Here is a 25,193-nt window from a genome sequence, read left to right as displayed (position 1 = left end):
GCAGACCAGCTGGTCTGGAGTGGGCAACTTTGTTTGCTGCGCATACCGTACAGGAGGAGACAAAGTCTTTGGGCAGCGTGGGCCACCAGAACTGACGGGCAATTTGGTCTCGGTTCTTACGGGCACCCGCGTGACCTGCCAGCTTGGAACTGTGTCCACAGCGAAGGATTCTTCCTCTGTCTGCAAGACGTACAAAAGTCCTTCCCCCAGGAATATCTCTAACTTGCAGAGGGTTGACAGAGAAGATGCAGGAAGGGTCAATAATATTCTGTGGGGACTCCACAGTGTCCTCTGTTTCAAACGACCTAGACAAGGCATTAGCCCTCACATTCTTGTCGGCAGGTCGGTAGTGGAGCTCAAACTGGAACCGAGCAAAGAACAGCGACCACCTGGCTTGACGAGGATTCAGCCGTTGAGCCGTCTGAAGATATGTGAGGTTCTTGTGGTCCCTGAAGACCAGAATTGGATGAGCTGCGCCTTCTAGTAGGTGTCTACACTCCTGCAGGGCCAGCTTGATGGCCAGTCACTCCCGATCTCCAATCGAGTAGTTGCGCTCTGCGGGAGAAAACAGCTTAGAGTAGTAGCCACATACCATAGTCTTGCCTTTCGAACCTCTCTGGAACAAAAGTGCGTCAGTACCAACAGAGGAGGCATCCACCTCTAACAAGAACTGTAGGGACACATCAGGATGATGAAGAATTGAGGCTGACGTGAAGGCCTTCTTTAAGCTCTTGAACGTGGCCTCTGCTTCTGGAGGCCACACCTTGGTATTCATGCCCTTTTTGGTGAGGGTAGAGATGGGTGCTGTCAATGAGGAGAAGTTGGGAATGAACAGCCGGTAGAAGTTGGCGAATCCCAGGAAGCCCTGTATGGCCCTTAAGCCTTGAGGGCGTGGTCATTCCAAGACAGCCTTTACCTTCCCAGGATCCATATTGAGGCGCTGATCAGAGATGATATAGCCCAGGAAGGGTAGAAACCTTCTTTCGAACACGCACTTCTCCAGCTTGGCATATAGGTGATTCTCCCTCAATCTAAGCAAAACCTGGCGGACATGTCTCTGATGAGTTACTGGGTCTGGGGAAGAAATCAAAATGTTATCGAGATACACCACAACCCAGACATAGAGGAGATCACGAAAAATGTAATTGACGAACTCTTGAAAACCGCGGGGGCATTACATAGGCCGAAGGGCATAACCAGCTATTCGTAGTGCCCATCCCGTGTATTAAATGCAGTCTTCCACTCGTCACCCTGACGAATCCGGATCAAATAGACCCCGGTAGTCAATGCAGGGTCAGAGGGATCCGTCTTTTCTCTTGACAAAGAAAAACCCAGCTCCGGCCGGGGATGAGGATTTACGTATGAAGCCCGCCTCAAGATTCTCCTTAATATAGGCAGACATTGACAACGGTTTCAGGTAAGGAGAGAGGGTATACTCTACCGCGAGGAGGGGACGAATCAGGAATCAAATCAATAGGACAATCGTACGCTCGATGTGGTGGCAATGTCTCCGCCTCCTTCTTCTCGAATAGATCTGAGAACTGAGAGTAACAAGGAGGCAACCCTGCCAATGACTGATGTGGAGGAGACTGAGGCAGATGCATATGCCCCAGACAGCGGTTGAGACACTTGGGGCCCCACTGGAGAACTTCTCCGGAGTTCCAATCCAGGACTGGGGTATGTAGATGGAGCCAAGGCAAACCCAGAAGCACTGGGTTGACGGCCTTGGGCAGGACAAACAGGGAGATGAGCTCAGAGTGAAGGGCTCCCACTTGAAGACTCAGCGGCTTGGTCACAGACAATATTGGGTCAGGCAGCAGCAGTCCATCTACCGAGGCAACAACCAACGGCTTCTCCAGAAGGACAGTGGGCAAGTGAAGAAGATACACAAGGTCTTGGCGTATGAAACTGGCTACAGAACCAGAGTCCAGGAAGGCGGAGACCAGATGGGGCCTCTTGCCAGCGACAATGGTCAGAGGGATGAACAGTTTGGAGAAGAGTTCTCTATGAAATGCTGTGTCGCCCAGGGTTGTCTCTCCAACCAATCCTAGGCGTTGGAGCTTTTTGGCTTCTGGGGACACAGACGCACCACATGGCCAGCAAGGCCGCAATATCAACAGAGTCCAGAAGTGCGCCTGCCCTGTTTCTCCTGAACAGACAGTTTAAGCCGATCCACTTGCATCGGGACCTCGGGTGGAGTAGTAGATGAAGGCAAGAGGGGTTGCTGGAAGTTGGGCACCAGTCTAGGAAGCCTTCTCTCTTGTCGAACCTCTTGGGATCATTCTCTGAGCCTCATGTCCACTCGGGTGGCAAGTAGAATCAGGTCATCCAAGGTAGATGGTAGATCCCGAGCAGCAAGTTCATCCTTGATCTTGGATGATAGGCCATGCCAGAAGGAAGCTACCAACACCTCATTGTTCCAGGACAGCTCTCCTGTCAGGGTCCAGAACTGGATGGTGTACTCGCCCACGGAGGCTTCCTCCTGGCGAAGGTTCAGCATAGCAGTAGCTGGCGACGAGACTCGTCCAGGCTCCTCGAACACAGTTTTGAATAACCGCATGAACGCTTGGAAGTCTCTGGTCCCTGTCATTCCCAGATTGGGTTCGCCCATGCCAGGGCCTTGCCAGCAAGCAACGAAGTGATGAAGGCAATCCTGGCTCCGTCTGAAGGAAATGCTCTGGCGTGCAGGGTGAAGTGGATATGACACTGTTTAAGAAATCCCCTGCACGTGCTTGCATCTCCATGGAAACGAGGTGGCAGTGGCAGCGAGAACCGAGGATCAGAACCGGAGCTGCCAGCAGGAGTAGAGGGAGGATCAGTCAGAGAGGCTGAAACAGGTGCAGAGAAGGAAGCAGCTAGCGCCCCTAGCTGCTGTGCCATGGAGTCTACTGCCATAAGAAGTTGATCCCACGTGCATGGCTTGGGAGGGTGACAGGCCCTTGAATTGACCAGCGGGGTCCATGGCCTTAGCGTACTGTCACAGCTCCAACTCTTGACGGGACAGAGGCACGGTAGCACGGGATACAGGGTTACAGGGTACAGGCAGCAGGAATGGGTAACACTGCGAACTGGAAAACACTAGGAGTCCATTTGCAATGACAAACTTTAGGTAACACAACAACGCTCAGGCAATGGTCAAGAGGGCAGAGCCCCTTTTATAGTCCAGCAGCATTCTGGGCTAATTGCAGATTTTCTGCAACTGTGCGCGCACTGGCCCTTTAAGGCCGTGCGGGCGCGCGATCCCTGCGGGAGACGGTGTCCGGACCAGGAAGTGAGTGCCGGCGTCTCTCAGGAGGGAGATGCCGCTGAGAACTCACACGTCCATGGCCGCAGCCGTCAAAGGGTAAGTCAGGACGACAGTCCGTGGCCATAGACGTTACAATGGCAATATTGTGTAGGAAATGTATGGCAGTATTATGTGGGCAGTCTATGGTAGTATTATTTGGATATTGCATTGAGATATTATGTAGGCATTGTAAGGCGGTATTATTTGGGCACTAAATGACTGTATTGAGTGGGCATTGTATGGAAGATCTATTTGGCATTGTATGGCAGTATTCAGATATATACATAAGGGTAAAAAGTGCATATGTATCTGTGTTTCAAATATATATTTTTAAATAGCAAGAACAATAATCTAAAAATGGAGAGTGAGAGGGTCCTCTTTTGCTTGTTGCCCAGGGACACATTATTATTTTTTTAATTTTTTTATTTTTTTTAAATAAAACTGAGTCAATCTAGAGCTCTAGAACTTATCTGCAGACAACAGTGGTTGAGGTTGGCACAGAATCCTTCTTGGTCAATTCACTTCTATTGGTTCATTTCAGCTCTTAAAGCAATGACAGACAGCGGTTTTTCCAGACACCAACATGACTGTCACTGACAGTGAAGTTCCACTTTTGGAGGCGCTTTGCTTGAGATATTATGGAACTGTCTAAATTCCGACTAACTAATATAACATTATTATAGGAAACACACCAGTGTCTGAATCTACTCAAGAGATGTTATTTTTGCTCAGTGGATTATTGACTTATGTTTATGAACTTTTACAGTCTGTGGTTTTTAATTTGCTACAGAACCTAAATATCATGACAATATTATAAAGCTATGTTATCGTGATAGTTATTAACAGGAGTTTGTATCTGCTACTACCAAGAAGAGGAAACTATTCAACATGTCTAGCGAGTTGTGCCAAACTCCAGTTGTGGCAAATTGATAAATTTGTCACAATTTGCCCCATATTAACCATCTCATAATATGAGGCATTTTAGGATAATATTAATAAATCTCGCTTATTATTCTTATTACAGATGTAGAAAAGTTTATCTTGACTCTGATTACTTGCTGCAGCGTGATATCACACAACAAATGCCATTGAAAAAGTCAATTTAAAGATTCTTGCTACTGTATATTTGTCTACATCTGTATATGACTTCTGTTAACCAGGAGTCATATAATAGCCAGTTCGCAATCTTGTGGATTGTTAAAGGAGCTGTACAGGATTATGAAAATATAACTGCTTCCAAAAACAGCGCCACACCTTCCATGGTTTGTGTCTGGTATTGCAGCTCAGCTTCACTGAAGTGAATGGGACTGAGCTGCAATGACGCAAGCAACCCATGGACAGGTGTGGCAATGTTTTTGTAGGAAATTAGCCATTTTCATTGTTTTAATCCTGTAGATCTCCTTTAGGATTTGTTGCTGTTCTATGTCTAATTGATCTGGACACATCAGGAGACTAGTCAGTTTTGATTAATTCAGCAGAGTGAACATAGTTGGCACCTGAAATTTGACCTCATGGGGGATGACAGAACTTAAATTGTTCTCCAAGGTTTGATCCTCAACTAGAACATTGAAAGTTACACATTGCTGCCACCTACACAGCCAGATTAGTCGTAACTCACAACTAATTGACTCCTCACTGTGTGGTTCCACATTGTGCAACAATGACCCTGGCGGACAAGGACTGCGCTAGGTGTTCCAGCGTTCCCAAGTGGTCTCGTAAGTAACTGAAAGTGCAGGGATACTGGTGAGATCACCGGCTTCATGGGGAGTGGGTCTTGTACAAAGCCTGCTCTGACCCTGTGTTCTAAAGAGCCATTGTTATACAGAGCGCCGGGCAGAAGGCACAGAGAGACGCCTGCAGCTGCCAGCACTTCCTGAGCTGCCTGCATTTTATTGTGCTTACTTTTACATGTTTGTGTGTTCTCATTTGGATGGTTTATTATTAACCCAACAGAGATTTGAGTTCCTTTCCTCTATATATTTGTCTGTGATTTATTGCTGCGGTAATATTTTAGGCTGTACAATTTTTCAATACATAGGGAGCAGATGTATCAATTTGTCTTAAAGAGGATCTGTCACCTCTCCTGACATGTCTATTTTAGCAAATACATGTATTACCGATGAAATAACAATTCTGGAACATATTTTCTTAGCACTCTGTATTATTCTCTTCCTCTGTTATTCCTCCTAGAAATGTATAAATAAATTGAAAAATGGGTGTTACCATTCCCCTTGTCAAAAGGGCGTGTCCCTTCACAGTCCCAGTGCTTATTCAGACGAACCTATTATAGTTCATGCAACGCGCGTGATTTTCACGCGCCTCGCACGGACCTATGTTAGTCAATGGGGCCGTTCAGAAAACTCACGACATGTCCTATATTTGCCCGTTTTTCACGCACCCATTGACTTCAGTGTGCCGCGAGCGATGCGCGCTACAGTAGTCAAAACTGTGAATGAAAACAGAAAAGCACCACGTGCTTTTCTGTTTACAAACATAAAAACAGAGTATCATCATGATGGCGGCTGCGCGAAAATCACACAGCCACGCATCATATGCTGCTGACACACGGAGCTGTTATGGGCCTTTTGCTCGAGCAAAACGCCGCGTTTTTTGCACGCGCAAAACGCACACGCTCGTATGGATCCGGCTTCATTCTCTATGCACTGATTGGACATAGACTGTCTAGGAAAACACCTCCAACTGGTAACACCCAGTTGTCAATATATTAATCTGTTTCCAGGAGGGATAAAAGAGGAACACATAACAAAGAGTTCTAAGAAAATATGCCCCAGAATTGTTGTGTCATGAGGAATACAAGTATTTACTAAAACCTTTGTGAAAGTGATTATGTACCATTTATCACCATGTCATGATTCAGGTCCAATGTTTCACGCTGATTCATTTCTTAAAGCAATTGAAGCTGCATTTTTGTGATACAGAGCTTCAAATTTCCCACACGAGACATAAATGTAAAAGATAAAATTGCGGCTGCCTATAGCCTGCATATAGCTTAGGAGCTTACTGTACACTGTTATAATTGAGTTTATATTATATATCGTACAGTAAGTTCCTAAATTCCCCTTATTGGTGGCTGTAGACAGAGAAAATTGTATCATTGATCTCTATGGGGCAGATTTACTAATACTTTATACACTAGTCTTGGTATAATGCCCACAGGAGTAAGATGCGGCTAATTTGTTGAGGAGTGAGCCTCTTAATAAATTTGTCACATCTTCTGCTGTTCGTGCACCAGAAATGGAAATCTATGGCAGCTACGTTGTGGCGTAAATTTTTGTAAATGTGTTGGGCCGTGGGTGACCCTGCCCCTTCAGCTAAGCCCCACCCACTTTTAAAATAAAGACGTGAGCAGCAGATAAGGGTAAAAAGCCATAAATTATTGCGCCATAATTTGCGCATTTTTAGGCCTCATTTACACGAGCGTAATATACGCGCGTGCGACGCGCGTGCTTTTCACGCATGTCGTACTCACCTATATTACTCTATGGGGGCATGCAGACAGTCCGTGAGTTTTGCTCAGCGTGAGTGCGCTGCGTAAAACTCACGACATGTTCTATAAATCTGCGTTTTTCGCGCATCACGCACCCATTGAAGTCAATGGGTGCGTGAAAACCACGAAGGTCGCACGGAAGCACATCCGTTCGAACTGCGTGATTCGCGCAAGAGCTGTCAAACTGAATGTAAACAGAAAAGCACCACGTGCTTTTCTGTTTCCAAACATCCGAACGGAGTGTCTTACAGATGACCGAACCGAAGTTTACCGGGTTCGGCCGAACTTGTTTTGACCGAACCCGGCAGGAGACAGTCACTGTGCAGGGTGCTGAAAGAGTTAAACTGGTTCAGCACCCTGGACAGTGACTTCCGATTCCAATATACGATTCTGACTTACCGATAACTCCCGGCTTCTTCCTCCAGTCTGACCTCCCGGGATGACAATTCAGTCCAAGTGACAGCTGCAGCCAATCACAAGCCAAGCACAGGCTGCAGCGGTCACATGGACTGCTGCGTCATCAGGGGAGGTGGGGCCAGATGTCAAGAGAGGCGCGTCACCAAGGACGCGTCACCAAGGACGCGTCACCAAGGCAACGGCCGGGAACTTCTCGGTAAGTACGAACCTCTTTTTTTTTAAACAGGTTACTCGATATGGTGATCGGAATGCACTGTCGAGGGTGCTGAAAGAGTTACTGCCGATCAGTTAACACTTTAAGCACCATGGACAGTGACTGACGTCGGCTAGCCTCATCTCTATGATGGCGGCTGCGTGAAAATCACGCAGCCGCGCATCATACACGGATGAAACACGGAGCTGTCAAGTGCCTTTTGCGCATGCAAAACGCTGCGTTTTTTACGCGCGCAAAACGCACACGCTGGTGTAAATCAGGCCTTAAAGCCAGAAAACTGGCGTAAAGCCCTTTATAAATTTCCTGTTATGTCTATGCAGGGGATTTGGAGCACTGTATCAGGAAAACAGAACTCAGACTGTTATAAAGATATATAAATGAATTATTCAGCACAAAAACATAAAAATAAGGTATAAGAAGAGGCAATTAACAACTAATGTGTTAGTTCAAGCAAGACAACTGCACTCTCCGCATATTTACCGCAGTCTTTTCTATCTCTCTTGAAATCTCTCTTTATAACAGAATATTTTACGACTAACCGTTGATTTATGTGAGCTAAATCCATTTCCCGAATTGAACTCATGTCTGAAGCAGATGCATTAGCTGGTAACAAGGAAACATGAACTGAAAAGACCTCCTGGCCCTGAGACCAGGCAAAATCCGCTTACACTACATGGCAGCTTACATTACAATTCTAACTATTTGCCACAAAATGAATGCACGGCCGAAGTGTGATGACCGCTGACAAGAGTACGTACAGAGCTCAAATCTATGTAATTGTGCTGGTACTCATGCATTATAATGTTATTTCAAATAAAGTGCCTAACACTATTGCTGGGGGATGACTAAGGTTAAAGGACATGTAAATCTTTGCAGACTTTTTTTCTTTTTACAAAGACCGTGTATTTTAGTGTTTAGTGCAACTTTGTAATTTGTTTTTCAGAAGAGGCTGGACGCAGCCTGCAGGGCTTAAGGGGAAGCCTCCATGACCTCACTGGTAGGGAAAGGGTTAATAGGTAAGGGAGAGTTGGAGGGAGAGTTAGGAGGAGGTGGAGGAGGGACAAGGAGGAGTCAGGGGGCCGTTGCTGAGCTTCCCGCTGTTTGCGGCATTGAGCCGGAAGCAGCGGGAGGAGCAACACAGGGAGAGACAAGCTCCCCGTTGCCCGCGCTTATAACAATGTCGGAGGCCGTATTATTAGAGCGGCTGCGTGCCGCTGATGTGCACCACGGTCCCGGATGGCTTGAGGAGACCGTGGCTGCATTAACTAGGATCCCGGACGCCGTTTCGCCACGCCAGGCCCGGCGTTCGGGGTCTGTTGCAGGGGACAGGCTCCCCTCCCCCGGCCCCCTTACTAGCATTACTATGGCGGCGGGGGGGGAGTCGGCAACAACCGCTCCTGCTCGGAGCAGGCTGAGAGCGTTGCCGGGGGTGACGGCGACTCAGGCCGGGTCGACCCGTCCCTCCCGGCGGTCCCGACCTCCAGAGCGCCTCAGTCCTGAGGCAGTCCCGCGGACACGGCGTCGCAGAGGGAGCCCGATCTTGGACGCTGCAGGCCAGGCAGCTGGGAGGACCGCCCCTTCCCAGGCCCTGCGTCCTGGCAGGAATCCCAAGCCGCGACGGGGTCCGGCGGTAAGCAGGGAGTCGCAGGCCGGGCTCCCTGTCACCCCTCCCCCATCGGATGGAAGATTCGGAGGACAAGGTACGGCCGCCCCGCCTGGTGATGTTCCGGCCAGGGGGCAGGCTTCTTCAGGATCAGCGAGACGGACGTCTAGATCTGCAGCGACGTCGAGGCAACAGGTCCGGTCGGAAGTCTGGGTCCCGGCGGTCGGGCGGCAGGTTGCCGGCCCATCGGTCAGCGCGTCCTCATCCCCGTTCCGAAGATGTCGTTTGGATGGACAGTCGTCGGCGAGAGAAGAGCTGGAGGAAGGTGAACTGGACGTGTATCGTCGAGGTCAGGATGGTCCGGCTGACGGGAACACAGCGCCTGTGCAGCCCGGTGAGTGTATAACTCCATCATTGTCATATCCAGCGATTTTTATGTCGGGTATCGGCGGGGGGGCTGCTAGCGTCGCATCGGTGGCCGGTAGTGGCGCGGGCGGGCGCGATGGCGCGGGTTTGGCAGACTTAGTGGGTTGCTTGAGAGAGCTGGTCGGGCGCCTAGATAGGGCGGTGGCGCCGGTAGTCACGGAAGTGTCCCCGGCGGTAGTTTGGGAGGGTCCCAGGGAAGGGGGATTGTTACAAGCGCGGCCCGTAACGGCGGTTAGAGAGGCGGTCGCGGTGTCGGTACAGACCGAGGCGCAAAATGATGGCGATCGGGTGCGTATTGATGATCGCGCTCGTGGGGAGGTGTATGTGTGTTTCGAAGGTCCGTTGGGGGCGCATTTAAAGCAGGAGGTGCGTGAGCGGATCTGGAAGGACGAATATGTAGAGATTTTTTCTCTCTTGCCGCTCGCTAAATTTAATTTGGATAAGAGCAAGCGGGACGAGAGTAAAAAGGACGAGGAGGAACGGCGGCGGTATAGGCTTATCCCGCAGACGTTCGTTAATTGGTCGCAGGCGTTCGCCATATTAGCCAGTGTGATAGGGGAAAAGGCGCCGGAAAATTGTTCGGCGTTGTTTTGTTATTTTGATGCTATTGGGGAGGCTCATAGGGCGTATGGGGGTCAGGCGTGGCTGCGATACGACGAGCAATTCCGTCAGCGAAAAGCGGTTCGGCCGGCGATTCGGTGGGACCAGAAGGATATTGCTCTCTGGTTACGGGTTACGGCTCCGGTTAGGCAGTCCTTCCCCGGGAGCGCCGGCCAAGGAGGCCAGTCTAGTCAGGTTGGACAAGGCGGCGGGGGAAAGGCAGGGTTTTGCTGGCAATTTAATGAAGGCCAGTGCAAGTTCGGGGCCACGTGCAAGTTCAAGCACGTGTGTTCGGAGTGTAATGGTGCATCACACGGGGCGGCGAAATGTATGCGGAAAAGGAGGTCAGGGAACCAGTCCTCCGCGGCTGGTCAAGGGGGTGTCACCGGTGAGGGTGGAAAAGATGGCCCCTTATCTAAATGAGTATCCGGACAGGGCGGCGGCTAAGTTGCTTTACGAGGGTTTTCGTGTTGGTTTCGTTATTCCCCGCCTCCTTATGAGGTTCCGGTTACGCGGAGGAATTTAAAATCGGCTTACTCGCATGCCAAGGTCGTGTCGGACAAATTGTTAAAAGAAGTTTCGTTGGGTCGCATGTCAGGGCCTTTTGTTGAGTCGCCAGTAAAAGATTTAGTTGTGTCCCCGTTGGGTATTGTTCCTAAGCGTGAGCCCGTAAAATTTCGTTTAATTCAACACTTATCGTATCCCAAGGGTTCGTCGGTAAACGACGGGATAGATCACGAGTTGTGCTCCGTAGCCTATACCTCATTCGATGAGGCGGTGGGGTTAGTGCGGGCTGCGGGCCCGGGCGCGCTGCTAGCAAAAACCGAAATCGAGGCGGCGTTCAGGTTGTTGCCAGTTCATCCAGAAAGCCAACGGCTGTTGGGGCTGTCTTTGGAATGGGGCCTTTTATGTGGATCGGTGCCTTCCGATGGGGCGTTCCCTTTCTTGTGCGTACTTCGAGGCGTTTAGTAGCTTCGTGGAGTGGGTAGCGAGGGGAGTATCCGGGGTCGACTCGTTGATCCATTACTTAGATGATTTCTTGTGCGTTGGCCCGGGGGGTTCGCCGGTTTGCGGTAATTTGCTTTATGCACTACAGAAGGTTGCGAGGGATTTTGGGATCCCTTTGGCGCCAGAAAAAACGGAGGGCCCAGTAGCGACGATTTGTTTTTTGGGAATTGAAATAGATTCGGTGGCAATGGAGTGTCGTCTCCCTGCGGATAAGCTGGGTGCTTTGAGGCTGGAGGTACGGCGGGCTTGTAGACTGAAGAAAATGACGCTGCGGGAGCTTCAGTCGCTGCTGGGGAAGTTGAATTTCGCCTGCCGGATTATGCCAATGGGGAGGGTGTTTGGTAGACGGTTGGCAGCGGCAACGGCGGGAGTGCGAGTGATTTGAATAATTTTACGGATGCGGCTGGGGCGGGCGGTTTTGGAGCTTACGGGGGAGGTCCGTGGTGCGCAGGTCAATTGCCGGCTAGTTGGGTGTCCAGCGGACTCACGCGGAATCTGGCCCTGCTCGAGCTGTTCCCCATCGTGGTGGCGGCAACCATTTGGGGGGACAGGGTCAGGGATAAGAAGGTTCGTTTTTTTTTACTGCGACAACATGGGGGTGGTGCTGGCCATTAATAACATCACGGCGTCCTCTCCTCCTGTAGTTCAATTGTTGCGACATTTAGTGTTGGTATGTTTGTCGTTGAACGCGTGGGTGGTGGCGGTGCATGTGCCGGGGGTACGGAATTGCATCGCTGATGCTCTTTCTCGCTCGCAGTGGGACCGGTTTCGGCAATTGGCACTGGGAGCGGAACGTCTCGGTTTGGCTTGTCCGGAACATCTTTGGGATCTGGTCTCGGTCCCGTAGAACAACTGATACAAAGGTCTTTGGCGCGCACGACGTGGAGTGCTTATTCTGCTTGTTGGAGGCAGTGGGAGGAGTGGGTAAGAGAGTTGGGTGACGTCAATACGGATAGAGACAGGTTGGTGGCACTTTTGTACTGGTTAGGGGACGCCTGGGAGGCGGGGTTTTCAGTGGCAAAGGTGAACCGGTTCATATCTGCGGTGGCGTTTGGTTTCAAGTTACGAGGCTTTCAAGATGTATCTAAGGAATTTTTGGTGCTACAGGCTTTGAAGGGGTTGGGCCGAGGTAGAGGGGAGGCGGATAGTAGAAGGCCTGTGTCGTTTGCTTTGCTTAGCCAAGTAGGGAAGGGTAAGCTGATAGTTTTGTTCGCCCTCCCGGGGTCGGTTATGTGCCCAGTAGAGTGCATGCGGGGTTTTTTAAGCCGCAAGCGGGGTCTCCAGATTTGCCTTTGTTACGCCATGTGGACGGGTCGTTTTGTCCAGGTTTCAGTTTGGAGATGTATTTAAGGAATGTCTGACGGCGGTTGGTGTCGCGGCGGGCTCATATTCATCTCATTCCTTCAGGATTGGCGCAGCAACTGCAGCGGGGCGCTGGGGGTTGGATGATGAAGGGGTGCGGCGCATTGGTCGTTGGGAGTCCAACTGAGTTAAGTCCTATGTCCGCTCCATTTGTTATGAGGTTGTGGTTAACGCTTAAAAAATGTTTTGTATGGCAGTGTCTAATTGTTTTCCATTTCAGATTCGCCTCCGTGTTTGGTGTGGTTGCTGGGTCATTCGTACGTGCACTGGGTCATTCGTACGTGCCCGGACGGTCGCCAGTTGCGCATTCCGCGACAGGATGCGGTTGTGCATTGGCTGGGATTTAGAGGTATGTCATGGAGCAGGGGGTTGGCAGAATTCCAGACATAGGCCCGGCTTGATAGGGTTCCGGAGGTCTTAGTGTTGCACGTGGGTGGGGATGACTTGGGAGTCTGCCCCTTGCGTGAGTTGGTGCGGGATATCAAACACGATATGTTGGGTTTGTGGGTTTCTTATCCCAAGTTGGTGATAGTGTGGTCGGACATAGTCCCGAGGAAACATTGGCGGTTGGCTAGGTCAGTGAAAGAGTCAATAAGGCTCGCATTAAAAGTTAATCGGGCGGTGTCCCGTTTCGTAGCAAAAAATCGGGGGCATTTGTGTGCGGCACAGGGATTTGGAGTCAGGAGTGGGGAACTTCTGGAGGGGTGATGGGGTTCATCTGACCGAGGTTGGCATTGATCTTTGGAGCTTGGCGATAGCAGAAGGAATAGAAAGGGCGGTGGTGGTGTGGCGGAACTCACAGGCTTAAGGTGGTCAAGGCCTGTTTCGCTGTGGCGGGGGGAGTCCTTGAGGCCAGTCAGTACAAAATGGTGGGGGGGGTCGCATCGGGGGTATGCGTCCCCCAAAAAAGGTACATGGTTGAAGACTTCATCGGGTGTTATCCCTTTGAAGTGGTCTTCTGGTAGAAGGTATATCACTTGAAGGCTTCATCGGGTGTTATCCCTTTGAAGTGGACTTCTAGTGGTCGGTATATCACTTGAGGGCTTCATCGGGTGTTATCCCCTTGAAGTGGACTTCTAGTGGTCGGTATATCACTTGAGGGCTTCATCGGGTGTTATCCCCTTGAAGTGGACTTCTAGTGGTTGGAGCCATCTGCAGAGGTGAACGGTGCTTCCGAGCTGGTTTACGGCTGGAGGTAATTGGTGGTTTGCAGATGGCTAATTCGGTGTGTTCTTAAAAAGGAACATCTGAAGGGGCTTCAAGGACTTCCTCTGCTCGGGTTAATGTTAACGTTAAATTGTTATGTACGATTCTGACCCATGTTGGGTCAAGTGAATTATTAGGAGGAATTCTCTGGTGGATTCCTAACTAGTTATCCGAATGTTTCGGATTTAAATTGTTTTGATAAAACTGTGAAATTAATAAACGGCTGCTGTGGCCATTTCACATCCAACCTCGGTGTCACGTGTCTTTCCTAAAGGTGGGGGTGGAGGGATAAGATGGGTAAGGGAAGGTTCATTAACACACGACTCTACTTAGGAAGGTCAAGAAGAGGCTGGACGCAGCCTGCAGGGCTTAAGGGGAAGCCTCCATGACCTCACTGGTAGGGAAAGGGTTAATAGGTAAGGGAGAGTTGGAGGGAGAGTTAGGAGGAGGTGGAGGAGGGACAAGGAGGAGTCAGGGGGCCGTTGCTGAGCTTCCCGCTGTTTGCGGCATTGAGCCGGAAGCAGCGGGAGGAGTAACACAGGGAGAGACAAGCTCCCACCCTCCCGCCCTTTGTTTGTTACCCCTGTGGGGCTTTATGTACGTCCGTTTATGAGTGTTGTCTTTGTTTTGTGTGCTTATTTAACATGTTTTTCCTTTTTTCCCGGAGTAGGTTCTGTTGTCATGGCAGCTGGCGGGGGGAGTCCTTGAGGCCAGTCAGTACAAAATGGTGGGGGGGTCGCATCGGGGGTATGCGTCCCCCAAAAAAGGTACATGGTTGAAGACTTCATCGGGTGTTATCCCTTTGAAGTGGTCTTCTGGTAGAAGGTATATCACTTGAAGGCTTCATCGGGTGTTATCCCTTTGAAGTGGACTTCTAGTGGTCGGTATATCACTTGAGGGCTTCATCGGGTGTTATCCCCTTGAAGTGGACTTCTAGTGGTCGGTATATCACTTGAGGGCTTCATCGGGTGTTATCCCCTTGAAGTGGACTTCTAGTGGTTGGAGCCATCTGCAGAGGTGAACGGTGCTTCCGAGCTGGTTTACGGCTGGAGGTAATTGGTGGTTTGCAGATGGCTAATTCGGTGTGTTCTTAAAAAGGAACATCTGAAGGGGCTTCAAGGACTTCCTCTGCTCGGGTTAATGTTAACGTTAAATTGTTATGTACGATTCTGACCCATGTTGGGTCAAGTGAATTATTAGGAGGAATTCTCTGGTGGATTCCTAACTAGTTATCCGAATGTTTCGGATTTAAATTGTTTTGATAAAACTGTGAAATTAATAAACGGCTGCTGTGGCCATTTCACATCCAACCTCGGTGTCACGTGTCTTTCCTAAAGGTGGGGGTGGAGGGATAAGATGGGTAAGGGAAGGTTCATTAACACACGACTCTACTTAGGAAGGTCATGAAAAAATAAATGTTTTCTTTGAGATACAGCTTCTATGTATCCTGTATACATAGAAGCTACGTCCTGCGCTGAAACCCGAATCCGTCAGGTCAGCAGGACTGACAGCTTCGGCGACAGCGGGTCATGCCTGTCTCTGACACGCAGGATCCACCTGTTTTTTGAACATATCTAAGTTATGAACGGTACAACAAAACGTTGTTCTTTTTAAAAATAATAACCAATTACAGAGTTGTACTAGACACTAGAATACACTAATTTAGTAAAAAATAAATAAGTCTCAATGGTTTACATAGCCTTTAAGGTGTTCTTACTTTTCTTTACTGACAACGATTTACACAACAAACTGTATATCAATATATGAACCAAACTATCTCTATAGAAACATACTTAAAGGGGCACTCCTACTATAAGAAATGATGGTTTATGGCTAGGACATGCCATCACTAACAGATCGGTGGGAGTCCAACTGCTGGAATCCACATTGATCCTCAGATTGCTGCTTTTCCACAGTTTTTACTTGCAGAGCGACGCTCTCCTTCACACGATGGGCAGGGAACTGCAGCACAGTCCCAATTACTTGAATAGATCTGAGTTGCAGTTTTTTGCACAGCGGGTGGCTAATAGCACCGCTATGGAATAAATAAGCCAAAGAAACCTCAATCCCTTCATTCTCATGATCACAGGCCTGACGCCCACTGATCATATTGTTATGGCATATCCTAGTGATGTGACATAATTATTATAAGTTGGGAATACCCTTTTAATCGGCACTGCTTATTAGTGAACATATAATTCTGCTATTGCGTCTGTAAAGTGGCCATACACAATCTATTGTTTGTCCGTCAGTTATGGGTCAAAATCTCCCCATTTAACATGAATGTAATTCCAATAGCACAGTGGATAAGCAGCTGACGGACTTCTCGGGTGCCATTTTCTCGGTGGGAAACAAAAGAATCGAGACACGAAAAATTGCTCTTGATCCTTGTTACTTTCCCACAACACCTCTTAGCCAAGCAGCTACCAAGCCCCGTATTTATTAGGCAGTTTATATATACTATCAAAATTGTCAGGAGGATCTTGCCACAAAATCTAATGTCTATGGTTAGCTTAGGCCTCATGCACAATGCAGAAACATGTGCAAAAAGGTACACAGACTATGCCACTGCTATGGGGTACGTGATGAGAAGCGGGCAAAGCTCTAATGTCCTCTTTCTTCCCGACATAGAGCCATATCATTTTCCTGCAGCCACCACTAGGGGGAGGTCAGCGCAAAGAAATAACTACAGCATTCTTTGAGTTCAATAGTATCATTATAAATTTATATGCACTGAGCTCCCCCTAGTGGTGGCTGCAGGCAGCCATTTTTAGCATGTACTCTGTGAAGTGAAACAGGTTATTCAGATCTGTATGGGGGAGATTTATCAATATATTTATGTCAGTTGTCTGGTGTAGATACACAGAAAAATATGAAAGCAGATTTACTAAGACTGGTCATGCCTCTTAATAAAGTAGGCACATCTCTAGCTGTTTGTGCGCCACAAAGTAAAATCTACGCTAGCTATGAACTAGCGTAGATTTGCGCTAATATTTACGACAATTTCTGGCGGCAATTATAGTAAATTTGTTGGGACATGGATGCCCTGGCCCCTACAGCTACAGCAGGTCCCACCCACTTTTAAAAAAAGTGCCATGAGTGGCATAAAAATTAAAAAGTCAGAAACTTTTGCGCAAAGTGCACGTTTTTACGCAAAAGTAGACTTTTCTATGCCAGAAAACGACCGTAGATAGTTTGATAAATTCCCCTCATAGCGTTCAGACTGAGCGCAATATTTTTGAAGCACGTATTTCACTTTTTCCGACATACAAGTCAGGTAAACTTGGCGAGGCTTCAGAGTTGTGCAGAGCGCAGCTTTTTAATTAAACAATCCCTCAACTTTTGTATTTGAAAAGTGTTGGAAAAAGTCTGATCTGACTTTTTTCGCTTAATCCAGATTTAACAACAAGGCATGCACCCCAATCTGTTACACGCGCAATAAGGCTGGGTTCACACGAGCACATTACGTCCGTAATGGACGGAACATATTTCGGCCGGAAGTTCCGGACCGAACACAGTGCAGGGAGCCGGGCTCCTAGCATCATAGTTATGTATGATGCTAGGATTCCCTGCCTCGCTGCAGGACAAGTTTTGCTATGCCGCCCAATGACTTTTGTGTACGCCCCTACCCTACAGTATATCATCCTTAGGCCATGTTCACGCGACACATTTTCAGACATATTTCGGGGTGTAATATGCCTGAAAACAGCTGGGAAATACACTGTGTAGTTCATATATGGCGTATTGAATTAAAAAACGCCTCCTAAAATTATGCTTCGGAAAAAAAAAATTACCTGCCACTTCTGGAAATGTTTTGCAAACACATTTTTCACAGTTTCCACAGACTTGCTTTGAAAATACGCCTTAACATATGCTTGCGAAAAACACCTGCAAAAATCTAATACGCTTTGAAAGTCAGTGCCAAAAACACCGGGATTTAGAGTCTGTTATCTCTTGAAATCAGCCTGGTATTTTTCAGCCTGAACATACACCGTGTGAACATAGCCTTAGAAATCATGTGCCTTAAAGAGAGCCTTTCACCTGCCCATACATATGCAGCTGAGTGCAGTATGTAATGGGGAGGGCTATACAAACCCTGGGGCACTTTACACTTTTTTCCTATCTTCCTCCATTATTTAGATATCGGTGCCATTACATTTGGCGCCCGATATTTAAATAACCCCCTGAACTGTCAATGGGGAGGTAATTGGGAAGGGGGCGTGTAACATCACTGTGACACTGTCCAATCAGCTATGGACAGTATCACAGCAGGAGCTGGGGAGAGGAGAGCGAATGTCTGCGCGCGCACGCAAGGCTCGGAGCTGTGCGAGCATACGCACACAGGCTTTTGCTCTTTAGCTCTCGGCAGACAAGCTGAACAAGACTCAGCTACAAATGTATGAGCAGGTGAAAGGTTCTCTTTAATCAGGGATTTTCAATCTTTTATTACTGGGTCCTCACCAGCCAGAACATGGTGATATCCAGGCATCTTCATTGGTCGTAGTACATGCCAAAATATTTCAAAATTACCTCAATTTACTTTAAAATTTGTCTCCAGAATTTAGTAAAACTTTAAAATAAATGCAGGAGCCAGTTATGTTGATAAACCAGCGATTGGTGCAATCATAGAAAGGCCTGTGCAGCATATGATCACTTCTGTCAAAACTGCCCCCCCCCCAGCTGCGCCCCACCAACCACTGGGGCCCACCTAACAGTTTGAGAAGCACTGGCCTAAATAACTCAGAAACAGCTAAAGAGAAAATAAACTTCACATACGAGGACAATTTAGGGACTCAATACAATGATCATTGTGGAAGTCTCTGAATGTAAACAAAAGTAGAGGTTTCTTTTGTTAGAAAGCCTATTGAGCTATTGAACGTAGTTTGTGACTCATATGGGTAGAACAGAGTGCACCTTGTCTGGTGAGGCTGAATTATAGAAAATGAAAGGGTGAAAAAAAGTAACATGGCTCCAAAGAAAAAAAGCACACATTGGTGAAATATAGGGTATCATCTCACGATAAATAGGAGAGGCAGGAAAGTGAGAGGTTTACACTCACCTGGTGGTGTCGTGCTGGGCGCATGACAACCTGGTAGTCAAAATGATGTATATATAGTCCGAATGCTGGTTCGGGAGACTGCAAGCCACAGGTCTTTCTGGGTGAAGAGCTTGTCCCAGATAGAGTATAAGCGATATCGAATGCTGAGATGCAGTAGGATATTCTGAGTGCAAGACGGCAAAAAATGCCCCTAACGAAGGCGCTGTTCACTTTTGCGGTATTAAGGAGGATCCTCTCGAGTCATGCAAATGTTAACCTTTTATTAATATTGTAGCCGTACCGGCTTCTTCATCAGGCAGATTTATATGATAGAAAAGCAGTGGCCACTATGGCCTTATTTAAGCATAATAAAAATGAGAAAGCAGTGATTACAAAGGTCATGGGTCAATTGTGTCCAGCTGTCCAAATTAAAAAAAAAAACATTTATTTTCTATTTTTTCCTATGTGTCAATATAGAAAATACCCGAGCTTTCTAATTAGGATTTCACTAGTGACACAACAGTTTCACAGTAGCCACTACTACTAGTCCTACAGTAGCCACTATTGTGACCTCTACTAGTTTTGTGCAGCCACTTAAATTGATAGAGCCCTGCTCCCAGCACTCAAATACTCAGCACCAAAATCCCCTGACCTTTGTAATCACTGCTTTCCTGTTTTTTTATGCTTATATAAGGCCATAGTGGCTGCTGCTTTTCTATTATGTAAATCTGCCTGAGGAAGAAGCCGGTCCCGCTTTGAAACGCGTTGCATGTTACGATACTAATAAAAGGTTAACATTACTGGATCTTCCGTAATACCGCAAAAGTGAACAACGCCTTCGTTAAGGGTCATTTTTCGCCATCTTGCAATATCCTAATGCATCTTAAGAAAAATAACATGGCGTATACTAGTACCCTTCTAACATCTTGAAACAAACTTGTGCTTTACTGAAATTATATTTAAATATTTAAGGAGAACAACTAGAAGCGATATATGAAAGACCATTTAGTGTGCATGAAAAAATGTGAAAACACAAAGCCAGAAGCAGATTTTTAAACTTCTGGAACCTTGTGTAACTCTCCGTATTAGACTATAAGTTGAAGAGCATACCAGGATGTCAGTCCCCAGCTAGTGCAGTCAGACCTTGGATGACGTCTTGAGGTCGGTGACGCAGAGTAGCACAGCATAGTGGGTAAAGATTTTGGTGGTACCATGCAGACTTGCCAGAAAAGGAGTTGCGCTCTAGCGCAGGAGAAGTTTGGTAGCAAACATGAAAAGTAAATGACTGGGACTGTTACTTAGACTAAACTGAGCTGCTGAGTCTAAGGAAACCTCTGTTCTTCACCCTTATCCCCCTGCAAGGAGGTATGGACTTTGTGAGTAAGATTCCCAGATTGCAGGTCCCCAGGATAGTCCCTATTAGGCGATTAGGCTGCAGATGGTGGGTATGAACCATTTTGTGGTCAAACAGATCCAGATCAGTAACAAGCAGGCAAGGTCAGATCTAGAAATCAGAATTAGGAGGCAAGGTCAGGACAGAGGTCGGTACACGAATAAGTCTGATCAAGCGGAGTCAAGCCAAAAAGCCATGCAAACACAGGGAACATAAACAAATGTTAGGAAACTGCCCACCAAGGCTGACAACCAAACGCTTCAACACTGGAACTGTTACCCTTTAAGTTATAGGAGGAGCGACATTGTCACGATCTGTGGGTATGTGGACCCACTGGGCCGTACCGCTGTAGCGGGATAGCAGCTGGCCAAACAGTGTACCAAGTCAATGTCTATATAGTCCAAACACAAGGGTACCTGTAGCAGTTCAGACAGTAGAAACGACACCAAGCGTGGTGTAACACAGCAGGCGTGACCGGTGGCACAACACGACTCCAACTTTCTAAGGCACAGGAACAGGGTAGCCTGGGATACAGGATACAGATAGCAGGTACAGGAACACTGGGAACAGGATAACACTAAGGGACCATTTTCAAGACTAACACGGCTAAACACAACAACGCTCAGGCAAGGAGTAAAGGGGAAGGGCCATTCTTATAATCTAGGGTGATCATGGACTAATTGATGATTATTTTCATGTACGCCCTTTAAGGCCAGGCACAAGCGTGCGCGCGCACCTTACGGGACAAAGCAGAACAGAGCTGAAGTGAGCGCTGGCGTCTCCTAGGGAGATGCCGGCCAGCGCACACAGATCCATGGCTGCGACCATTGGAGGGTGAGTATTCCCGACGGTCCGCGGCCGTGGACGCTACAGACATCACGTGCCGTGCCTGATCCTGATCCTGCGGTTGGAGCCACAAACCACCAGCAGAGTAGACCTGTGGTGTCAAATCATCGAGGGGACACCATGGCTCTGGATAAGATGACACTTTCCCAGTCAAGCTGGGAGAATGCCGCAGCTGAACCTCCACCAACCATGAAGTAGGGCCAGGTGCCACTGCTATCTCTGCATCCTCTATAGCAGGGCAGGGGAACCTTTGTTTTGCCAAGGGTGATTTGGATATTTATAACATCATTCGCAGGCCATACAAAATTACCAACTTAAAAATGTGCCTGCTATATTTGGTCAAACATTTAATTAACTCACCCCTAATGTGATGGCTGGAACTGCTTCTCTTTGGTGAGACGAGTGATGTTAGCCGGTAGTAATGATGTTGCTACTGCGTCGGTCAGTCTGGAGCGCAGTCAACTTTGCAATGGTAAGTTTTGAAAAGAACTCACAGCAGTAAGTTGTTCCGACTTACTTAAAGGGGTTTTTGCCATCAGGGACATTTATGAGATATCCACAAGATATCTCATAAATGTCAGATAAATGCGGTTCCCACCTCTTGAACCCACACCTATCTCTAGAACAGGGCCCCTAAACCCCGTTCTACCTCTCTGTGTTCCTGCTGATTTCCGACCATAAGGAAGGAAACAGCATAGCTTGTTGAGCTGCGCTGTTTCCATAACACCCATAGTAGTGAATGGCAGTTATGGAGGCAGCATAGCATGCGAATTACGCTGTTTCCTTCTTTATGGACGGAAATCACAAGCTTCAGCACAACACAAAGAGGTAGAATAGTGCTTAGAGGCCCCGTTCTAGAGATAGGTGCAGGTCCCAAATGTGGGACCTGCATCAATCGGATATTTATGACATATCCTGTGGATATATCATAAATGTCATTGATTAAATAAAAAACCTTTAAGTCACTTGTACCTCACTTTGAGTAAGTAGGGGGAGCGGACAGAGCCAAAGAGGGAATGACACGGTGGCAGCGGCGGTCAGAGTGAGGTAGAAGCGTGCTGTAAAAAGGAGTGGACCAGTCCAGTCACCTGACCTCACGTCACTGACGTGAGGTCAGATGACTGGACTGTGCCGGTCCGGGAGTGGACCAGTCCGGTGACATGACTTCACATCACTGACTCAGGTCAGGTGACCGGATAGGTCCACTCTTGGTCCGGCACAGTCCAGTCACCTGATGTCACGTCACTGACTCAGGTCAGGTGACCAGACAGATCCACTCTTGGGCCGGCACACACCGACCCCACTCAAACCGCCGCTGAGGGAGCCAAGTAGCGAATGACGCGGCGGCAGTGCCGTCTGAGTGAGGTTGGGCCGGACCAAATGATCCCGCGGGCCAGACGTTCCCCACCCCTGCTCTATAGCTATGACCCTGATGATAGCTTACCTCTTAGGAATGATACCAGTTCTTAAAGTTACTCTCCATGCGTTCTTATGGCAACATTGTGCTCTGCCAGTTCTGTGTTATAATGGGGACATTGCGTAAATCTAAATCCTCATCCACATCAATATCAAAATCCTGACTGACGCCTATACATCGTTCAGCCATAACATTAAAATCACCTACCTAATTTTGTACCCCACTTTTAAAAACTGACGTGCATTGACAAATGGCTCAAGTGGTTAATATGTCACACAGCCAATTGTCACTATTTTGGAATAAAATACGCCCAAAAAAAGGTGCAAATATATTGGTAAATGTGGGCCTATGTGTACTTATGATAACACTGATGCACCAGACAACAGAGCAGGAAGTGTGGCCATGGGTACGGAGGAGCAGGCTCAGGCTTATAACTCCAAGCATGGATAATACTGATAAGTAAGCTAAAAAAAAAAAAAGCTTTTATGGAACACTTTGGGCTCTTCTTGTTTAAATTCATTTTACACATGAAGCCAACATGATACAATATTAAAGTTTTAAGATCAAAGTACAGCATTTGCTCTGTTTTCACTTAGAGATTTTTTTCCCTCTCTTTCAGCCAAGATGTTCTGTTTTATCCAGAAAATAAATTCAGTGCAACTTTCTACATATCACGATCACCATGTGGACATTCTCTGGCCTGAAATAACTGTTCTTTATAGAAAACCATTGCTAGTCCTACAAGGATGTTTGTGGTGGAGATGACTTTAGGATTAGTCACCTTCCTAATTTGTCAATTATGTGTTACCGTCAGTAATAAATATTGGGAAAAAGTGCTTGTTACTACTGGTCAGTGATGGATCTGGCAATGATGCAACAAGTTTTATTCAGATTTCCCCCTTCTTTTGTTGTTTTTTATATGAAGATGGTTTTAGCAATTGTGGCCCCAACATTCTCATGTCTGTGTAATTGCTTGTAAGAAAGTCTGTATTTTAAGTAGCTCCACGCAACCATTATAATGGGTCATGTGCATTTGATATGAATGTATGTGATGCGGAAGCATTGGCTCCAGACAGCGGTCAGGGGATACATTCTACAGACCTTTTGGTGCCAGATATGAAAAGGACCAAACCATTACGCCTTGTATAAGGTTACATTTTATTGATGAACTGTTAAGGGGTAAATGCAGCGAACCATAAATCCAACACCTTGCATGACGTATTAAAGGGATCAGTTTTAAATAACCAGCACCAAAAGGTTTGGAAATCACTGTTCCTGCTTCACAGAAGAAATGACTTTTACACAGAGGGAAGGTGTTCTCCCATGAGGGCCGGTTTTATGAGGTGACAAATTGGGCAATTGCCCAGGACTCCTAGGGGGTCGCTGAAAACTAGACCCCAAAGAGCAACCTGAGAGTGGAGCAAAAAAGCATTCTTCTCAGTTCCATTTACACTGAGAACTCAAAAAAAGATTAAAATAAACCGTCCAATATTATTTGCCAATATATTTTGGAATTCACATATACAAACCACTCGTGAAAGTATTGGAGATTTGAATAAAGTGTAACTCTCCAAAAGTTCTCACATTAGAAGTCCATTGTCAGAAGATAGATGGAGCATGACACAATTTTTTTATGTATGTATGGAACAGAAAAAAATATTCTGTATGTTTCCATATGAAGTTTGAGTTATATGGAGGTACAAGAGGGGTCTATTAGTGGCGTAATACAACCTCCGAGCCATACATGTGCAGAGCTATAATTTGCTTGTCTGCTTGAGACCTTACAATGATTAGTGTGCAAAGAGAATTTCTCATTTTACCCTTTTTCATAAAGTTTTCTGTTTCTAATGCCTAAATAGCAGTGTTGGACTAAGGTTCCATAGACTCACCACTCTCCCTCTATACAGAATATGTGCATATCCTCTTCTAAGTTTTATTCAGAAACGTACTTGTTATCATTGCACACAGGACATATCATCGATAAGGTCTAATAGGTTATTTGTGAATCATACCATCAGAAATAAACTCAAATTGCAAGTGATTGGCTCCAAAGTCAACTCCAGATGGGGTTGTCTTCTGCTGGACCTTTGGGGCTCATTGTTGTATTGGAGTCTGGACCTACTGGAGGATCCTCTGGTACTCTTATGGGCCAGTTTGACTCTGCTAAAGATTATTACTGAAATATAACTATGTAAAGTATTTTATTAAGCTTCCATTCACCATGCACTGATCCATCCAGGATTATGTCCACTTTAGTGAAGACCTGTACATTATCACTTATCAAATACCTCCAGGCAGCTCTGAGACCCCTTCACTCCCCACCAAGCTCCACCCTTCTTGTTCCTCTGTATTTCCCCCAATGCATATAGTGCTGCTGAAGAGATTATTTCTGCCCTATCTAAGGGAGCAGGAGTGCAGTGATATAATAGGTGAGTCCATACAATGATTAGCTGCAGAGTTATAAACTCCTCTGGCTCACACTGTCTGTCTATACTATCTGTGTGCTGGTTAAAAAAAGACGCTGCACCTCACTGCCTCCTGTGTAAAAACTGACCTGGAGAAACCTTTTACAAAGGCAATGCAGAGGGTGGACAGTCTGAAGCTGCAACACATAGAATACACTGAGACTCTGCAGTGTGAGGATATAAGGTCTATGTCACTGATCTATCACTTGCTGCACTTAGATAGGCCTCAGAGCAGAGCAAGAACAGTGTGATGGGACTCAGCCCCCTCTGTAGGCTGCATTAGGGGAACCATATCCGGGGGGGGGGGGGGGGAGAAGGAACCAAGATGACAGACAACCAATAAATGGCACATCAACTAAAACAGGTATACACAAGGCATACACAGGAGCCTCCACATTATTCTT

General features: G+C 47.2%; 1 long non-coding RNA gene across 1 annotated transcript in view; it reads left to right on the top strand.

Annotated features, from left to right (window-relative positions):
• LOC142740562 (uncharacterized) overlaps positions 1-23,145 on the top strand; it is an 84,799-nt gene extending 61,654 nt beyond the window's left edge. The window contains exons 5-6 of the long non-coding RNA XR_012880781.1: positions 7,948-8,175; positions 22,944-23,145. This is a non-coding gene — a long non-coding RNA (uncharacterized LOC142740562). The remainder of the gene's footprint in view (positions 1-7,947; positions 8,176-22,943) is intronic.
• Positions 23,146-25,193: the final 2,048 nt, after the last annotated feature.

This window comes from Rhinoderma darwinii, chromosome 2 (assembly GCF_050947455.1).
Source record: "Rhinoderma darwinii isolate aRhiDar2 chromosome 2, aRhiDar2.hap1, whole genome shotgun sequence".
Lineage (NCBI taxonomy): Eukaryota > Metazoa > Chordata > Amphibia > Anura > Rhinodermatidae > Rhinoderma > Rhinoderma darwinii.
This window is presented reverse-complemented; position numbering and strand designations above follow the sequence as displayed.